The sequence below is a fragment of the Ranitomeya variabilis genome, chromosome 2 (assembly GCF_051348905.1).
Source record: "Ranitomeya variabilis isolate aRanVar5 chromosome 2, aRanVar5.hap1, whole genome shotgun sequence".
NCBI classification, from domain to species: domain Eukaryota; kingdom Metazoa; phylum Chordata; class Amphibia; order Anura; family Dendrobatidae; genus Ranitomeya; species Ranitomeya variabilis.
Window position 1 is genome coordinate 1,001,882,199 of NC_135233.1, and position 6,771 is coordinate 1,001,888,969.

The 6,771-nt window shown below is 41.6% G+C and overlaps 1 protein-coding gene across 4 annotated transcripts in view; it reads left to right on the forward strand.

The window, feature by feature from the left end:
* The first annotated feature begins 3,387 nt into the window (after window positions 1-3,387).
* ZBTB38 (zinc finger and BTB domain containing 38) overlaps window positions 3,388-6,771 on the forward strand; it is a 33,947-nt gene continuing 30,563 nt past the window's right edge. Inside the window, exon 1 of one of the 4 annotated variants that reach the window (XM_077291177.1) lies at window positions 3,388-4,415. The gene's annotated coding sequence lies outside the window, so the exon portion shown is untranslated. Of the gene's footprint in view, window positions 5,236-6,771 lie in introns of all 4 variants that reach the window. The other 3 variants (XM_077291178.1, XM_077291180.1, XM_077291176.1) reach the window with 3 other exon arrangements.

Consider the following 6,771-nt stretch of genomic DNA (forward strand, 5'->3'; position numbering starts at 1 on the left):
GCCCCAAATACATGCATTTAGGTATGAAAAAAATGTTCCAAAAGTGGAAAGCCCCTTTAACATTCATTCAGCTTCAGGAAATGGCTGTGACGACACACAACAGACAAGGCCACTGTTACCACTAACTCCACCTATATGCAAAGAAGCCTAAGCAAAGCAAGAGATTACTATAATTTGGAAACTTACAACAGGGAACATAACATTTCAGGAGGAGGCCCAGTCATGTGTCACAGTTTCACATCTGACTGTGGCCTAGCCACACCTTGAATGACAGCTCAACCACCCTCTGGGATCTGTAGTATGTAGTCATCCAATCTGATCCTGGGGCGTCCTGGGCTATCAACATTTTGATCGACAGTCCTGCTGGTCAATCTGGTCTAGCCTGCGGGTGTTTCCCCACGCTTCTCCCATCTTTAATTATTTGCAAGCTATTTAGCTTGGTTGCTGTCTGCAGTTCAGTGTCAGTTGTAGCTTTGCTTAAGTTAGGTGTGTGTGCTTGCTCTGTATATGACATCTTGATCTTGTTAATGACCTCGGATTTGTTGTGACTATTCGTGTGGATTATCCCTTATGCTATTGATGCTCTCTGACTTCAGGTATCTGACCCCCAAGATGACCTTTAACTATCCGTTTGTTGTATTCCCTGTTCTTGACATACCATCCTGGCTTTTGACCCTGGACTGTTACCCGACCACGCCTTTGTCTTATCCCTGTACTACGAGCTCTCCTGGTATCTGACCAGTCCTCCTGACTACCCTGTCTCACGGCTTGCCTGTGAGTAGTGACTCAGCATCACACATGTCATCTTTATGACTAAATATAATTGAATATGACATTGGGAAGTAAATCACAGTACTACCATGCACCGATAGTCTGGGTGTTGTAGCTCTACCAGGCTCTGATCAATCTCTTAATGCACCCTGCCATAAACACTGTTTCCATCCAAGCACCAAAAGAATAACAGATTGTCAACAAGAAACTGAAGATTATGCTGCTCACATAAAAAACTTTTATTCCAGATAAGGGCACATACATAATATTGCATTTTCAGACTGATGGTTTAGGATGTCAACTAACGCCAGTATTTTGCCTTCTGACCATAGTTTAGCCCATCTTGGGTTCATATCTAGCAAAGACTGAAGATCTACGGATAAAGACCAAAATCATTCCAAAATCATTTATACAGTATTTTTTCCAGAAGTAGAGTTTGAGTCTAGGAATAAAAAAGAAGTTAAAACAGGACTGCTTGGATTTTAATCAACCAAATATTATCAATTACCTATTTTGATGTTCAGCTATTTTTTTTAAACTTTTTTTAAAGTGAATCTTTATTTTTTGAAATCCAGATAATCCATCTCTCAAGTCTTTTCCACCAAGATACATCCTTCATCGGCTATATCAGCACACTGATTTTATCATGTGAAAAGATTTTTGAGAAAAGAGCTAATGTTAAAACATTCCTTATGCCATAGCCATACATTTCATATTTGCATTCATTTTTAAATTCACAACACGGAGTGGATTGAAACCACAGAAAATGTATAATAAAAACATTTATCCTTTTCCTTTTTTTAAGCTTCTCTCTTGATTATGTGTTAAAGCAATTGATATTAACAAAATACTTATCAAATGTGTGTAAGAGGCGGCGAAGATACTCCTGTAGATCCCTAGCATGATGTATCATTAGTACGGGAAGGCTGCTACCTATTGGTCAGATGGGACCTTGTGGAACCAACCAGCACAGGAAGAGTTGCAGGGAGAAAAGTTCAAATTTGGCACCCAGTCAAGTGATGATGCAGTTCAAGGATATAAATGTCCTACGTGCCAAACCATGAAGTGATTTGGCGCCAAGAGAGAGATTGGTGCCCATGTGGACCAGGGACGACGCTGAAGCCAGAGTGACAGGCCTCAGTGGAAAGTGTGTGCCAGCAGGGTGCTGGCTGCTGTCAGAGAGAGTCCAGACATCGCCAAGTGACTACATCAGTCAAGGCCCAGAGCACAGACAGCGCCAGTCAAGGTCCGAATCCCCGCTCAAGTTTCAAAGTCTAGATGACACCAGTCGAGAGCCGGAGCCCAGCCCTCTCCTTCTCAGACCCAGGAGACACCCGCTGTTGGTCAAGTATCAAAGATCTGTGAGAAGACTTTGACCTGGGGAGAACGCTGGAAGATAGAAGGGAGTCACAAATAAGCCAGACCGTCGCTTCCAGCACCAAAGTACGGTAGGGTCGGCTTGGGCTAGGACAACAGGTGGGGTGGGGGTCGGCTGGAGCAAAGGAGGATCAACATTCCTTGGTAGACTTTGCTAGGAGACTTATGGCCCAGCGAGAAGACCCAGTGACTCCCGCTAGGGCCATTGTGTCAAAAGGAGTTAATGCAGTAGCTCTCGCAGGAACGGATGTACCAACCCTGTCACAGGGACACCAGTATAATCCTTTAAGACACTTCTCTGTTATTCAAATTGAACTTTAAGACCTATTGTATGTTTCGTATTGTATAATCCACATGTGTTTGTGCTTTTTCCTGTTGTTTATCTGTTTTCCAACTACCGTAAATTCCTGTTATAATGGAAGCAATAAATAGTTTGTTGTCTGTTTCCGCCTCATGCTCATCTGTGCGTTGTATCCAGTCACACTTGCTTACATTTGCACAATATGTATAAGGTGCAGGGCGGTGTTCACACTAGTGTCATGTCTTCCATTTCTCAAAAGATTTACGACAGAAACGTTAGCACCACTATGATCCATCATCATCATCACAGGTCAACCATTTTCCCTTTTTTTAACTCCTGTTGAATTATAATGGATCTGTAAGAATTCTGGCATAATTTGTGCTAAAATACTGTATTTCATGACTTTTTCCATCATTATAATGTGTTTTATACACTTTTTGTAACTTGTTTGAATAGGAGGTATGGCAAGGCTGAAAAAGAGTGTGGCATAATGTGCAACACATCAAATCACACTTGCGAGTTCAATAAGAGAAACTCACGTGAGTCTCTCACATCAAGTCCCGGCACTGCCGCCAGCACTTGGGACCGCAGTGTGCGGCTGCATAGAAATACATGCAGCCGCACACTCTGGTTCCGAGTGCCAGTGCTAGTGCCAGGACTTGATGTGAGAGACTCACGTGAGTTTCTCGCATTGAACTCGCAAGTGTGACCCCGGCCTAAGTTTAAGACTGTCTTGTCTTTTTTTTTGCCACAATTTTGTTGCATTTGATGTGTTGCACACTATGCCACGCTCTTTTTCAGCCTTGCCATGCCTCCTATTCAAACAAGTTACAAAAAGTGTCTAAAACACATTATAATAATGGAAAAAGTCATGAAATACAGTATTTTAGCTCATATTATGCCAGAATTCTGAAGCCTATAGCTTGATAAATATGACCCTCTGTATTTCTTCTTACATTGATATTTGGCCAATTTAAATCTTCGGGATCTTATTATAAATAGCTTGTTTTATTTAAAAAAAACAAACAAAAAAAATGATAAAAAATAAAACATGTTACTGCTAAATCGTCTATTAAAATTGAAATATAATAGTATTATCCTGTGTGCAATGCCCTGAAAGAATGTGTTCTTGCTCTGTCGTCACAGCCCATGGTCACGGTGCAGTAAAATATGCAGAGCAGGCAGCCAGACAGTTAATACAGCCAGCAGTCAGTAGGTGCGTACAGTTTAGTATGTGTTCGGCTATGACTTGTTTGCATTATGTGGGTCAGAGTACTCGGATTATGCAAGCGAAAAACTGCAACGGATTACTCAGTGTTTGAGCAGAATCCAGCTCTGAAGGAATCGGGTTTTTTTTTTTTTTTTTTTATCACAAGAGGAAATAACAATTCTTTAGTACGTATTTTCCTGTGCGACTGAGCAGCTGTAATGCTGATATATTTAGCACTTGCCGAGCCTGTGGTAAGTAGGGTGTTGCCTAAATACAATTAGCCGGTCAGATGACTGGATCTCGGTGGCTTGCAAACTGTGGAAAGGATATTGCTTTTAATAAAACTTAAACTGCAGCTTTCGAAACAAACAAAAAAAAAAGGGGAGCAAATGATTGCGAATGCAGGGCGGTGTTGTGAATCCTGCCTGAAGAGGACATCACAGCTTCCCGAAGATCATGTTCAAGCAGTAGGGTTTATTTTACAGTGAGAAGAAGGATGTCATACTTAATATGTTTGCATCCTGCATCAGCCCCGGAATGGTCATACGCACGGCTGTACAAGGCGACGAAGCTGGTGTCTTCCAGGAGCCCGTCACGTAACATCTGGGGAACTGCCAGCTGAGTAAAGGTTGTTGTTCATCTTTTTTTTTATTATTATTATTTTTTGCATTTTTTTTTTTTGCTTATTGTTCCTCAATCCGAAGCTGCTGATGGCTTGTCGGTCATCCACATCATTAGTTGCATACTGCGTTTAAGGTGAGCTGGATCTTTCCTTCTTCATAAGCGATGCTGCAGAATGCATCTGAAATGGCAGCGAGGATTAATGCCTTCTCTTCTGCATGCTGTGCTCCGAATCCATTATACGCTGCTGTCAGTATGTAAATACTCAGCCTGACATAACATTCTGCACCTCCTGCCTCTCGCTACATTGCATCACCATTTTACAGCCGGCATTTTCATCGTCATCTCATGCAAAAAAAAATACAAGCTTTAAAAAAAAAAAAAAAAAAAATTGACTGTGACAGGCAACGTAATCGTATTAATCTTGCTTTTAATCCTGTCCTGCATTTACCCAGCTAAATAATGTATGCTGTATTGTTAATTAATGTGAATATCAAATTAAAGCGCTTGGAAACTAATATGCTTGCAATGCAGGTAGGAGGAATGGAAAAAAAATCTATTTTTAACTCCTGCATAGCACTGTAGCTCGCCTGTCGTATGCGGAAGTCATGGCTAAATGGTCGGTTCTCCGGGGGAACAGAGAAGTGGCCCTTTGCAGTGGTCACTACTCCTGCCGTTATTAATACAAAGCTGCGGATCAATGGGACACAGCATGAAGAAAACCCGGAGGTGGATTATCATTGCTTACCAAGATCCGTTCCCCCAATGGAAAATCCACTTCTCATGAATGTCAGCCGGCTGAGCTGATTTTACCGACGACGGTTCTTCATACCCATGAAGCGTGGACCGAACTTAAAAAAAAAAGGTTTATTTTTATTCTTCCGTAACTTACGTCACACGCAGGAGGAACGAAAGTATTTTACGTGTTAACGGTATCCTTAACCGATTCGCAGAGGTAGGTCGCAAGTGCATGTTGTTGTCGTTATGGTCCGCGCGCCGCCCCAACCCTGAATATGTCTAATCTTACGCAGATTGCTAGATGTTATTCAGCAGACATGAAGATGAGAGAAGCCATCACAGATTAGGCGATGACTTGTCTGTATCAGTCACCACTACCGGATGCTGATTTTAACAAGATGCCTTTAAGAAACAGATTTCATGTAAACGACCTCTAGGAACCTCATCTCTTGCTCGGTTGCATAAAATGAATTTCTGTGTGAAAGGTGTCCTGCCACAGTATGTCGGACGGCTTATTGCACAAGTTAACTGTTCACTGCTCTTTCGGTTACATATCGTATTGCTTATTGTTCCAACCGAAAAACTACGTAAAAATTTGATAAAATACTACATTTTAATAAGCTTTGCTTTATAAACCAAAAAAACAGATCTTAGCTGTCCCGTCTCATCATTAAAACCGTCAAGTAAAACCATCCAGTCAGGCCTTTGTGTGACAGTAACCCCTTGCCTGCTCTCCACATTAATGCGTAATGTCGTGACATTTAGAAAATTCAAGGACGTTTCCGCCTCTTTTCTCGTGTAAAAAAAAACAAACAAAAATTTGATTTTTCTCCCCCGAAAATAAGCTTTTTGTTCAGTAAAACAGTCCATCGTAGCTGTTTCTGCTCCTGCCTTGTTGTTCTCTGCACACTAATGAACATTCGAGGCCTGTAAAGGCCGCTGTGGTGGTTGCAGGGTTAATAGCCAGACTGACGCAGGATGATTCGATGTCGTGAATCCAAATCCGGACAGAACAGGGTGTTTTTCTCTTCTTTTTTCCCCCCCACATTCCTTGCCTTGCTGTGTGTGTGCGTGTTTGCTGCAAAGCTCCTTTAAGACTGAGATTCTGCATTCGCGATGATCTCTCTAGACTGGGCCCGTGCCTTGTTACTGTGGCAACGGAACATTTTTCGCTAAATGATTTTAACACTGGGGGGAAGATAATGTTATTTCTAGAAAAATTTCCACCAGGCAAGTAACGAATGCTTTCCTCAGAAGGCATATTCCTTTTTTTTAATTTATTTTTGCTTGTTGTTTTTCTTTCGTGATTTATTGTTTTCGAGCTGCGTGCTGCTGTGTATTATCAACCCTATCGTAAGCGTTGATTCCTAATACATGCACGATATGTTCTCACACGCGTGCAACAATGGCAACGACGACAAAAAAAGAAGCGCCATACTGTCCGCAGAATTTAACACTTTTCTGTCAGATGTTTTCTTGTGTTGCTAGGAACAAACAGTGTGTGATTGTAAAAAGCTGCGTAGAACTTAGTGAGGCGGGATGAGGCTTTTATTCTGACTAAATGTCACTATTCTTGTGTACGAAACAGCATCTGAATCTAATTTATCGGCTGCTTTTCTCTCAACTCTGTCTACTGCGCGCTGCCTTTTATTCTCTTCCTGTTTATGTTGTGGTTAATAACTAATTTGCAGCAACGGCCATTTTGAGTCAGCTTGCATACCTCAAAATGGCTGCCGGGATGGTAAAAAAGAAG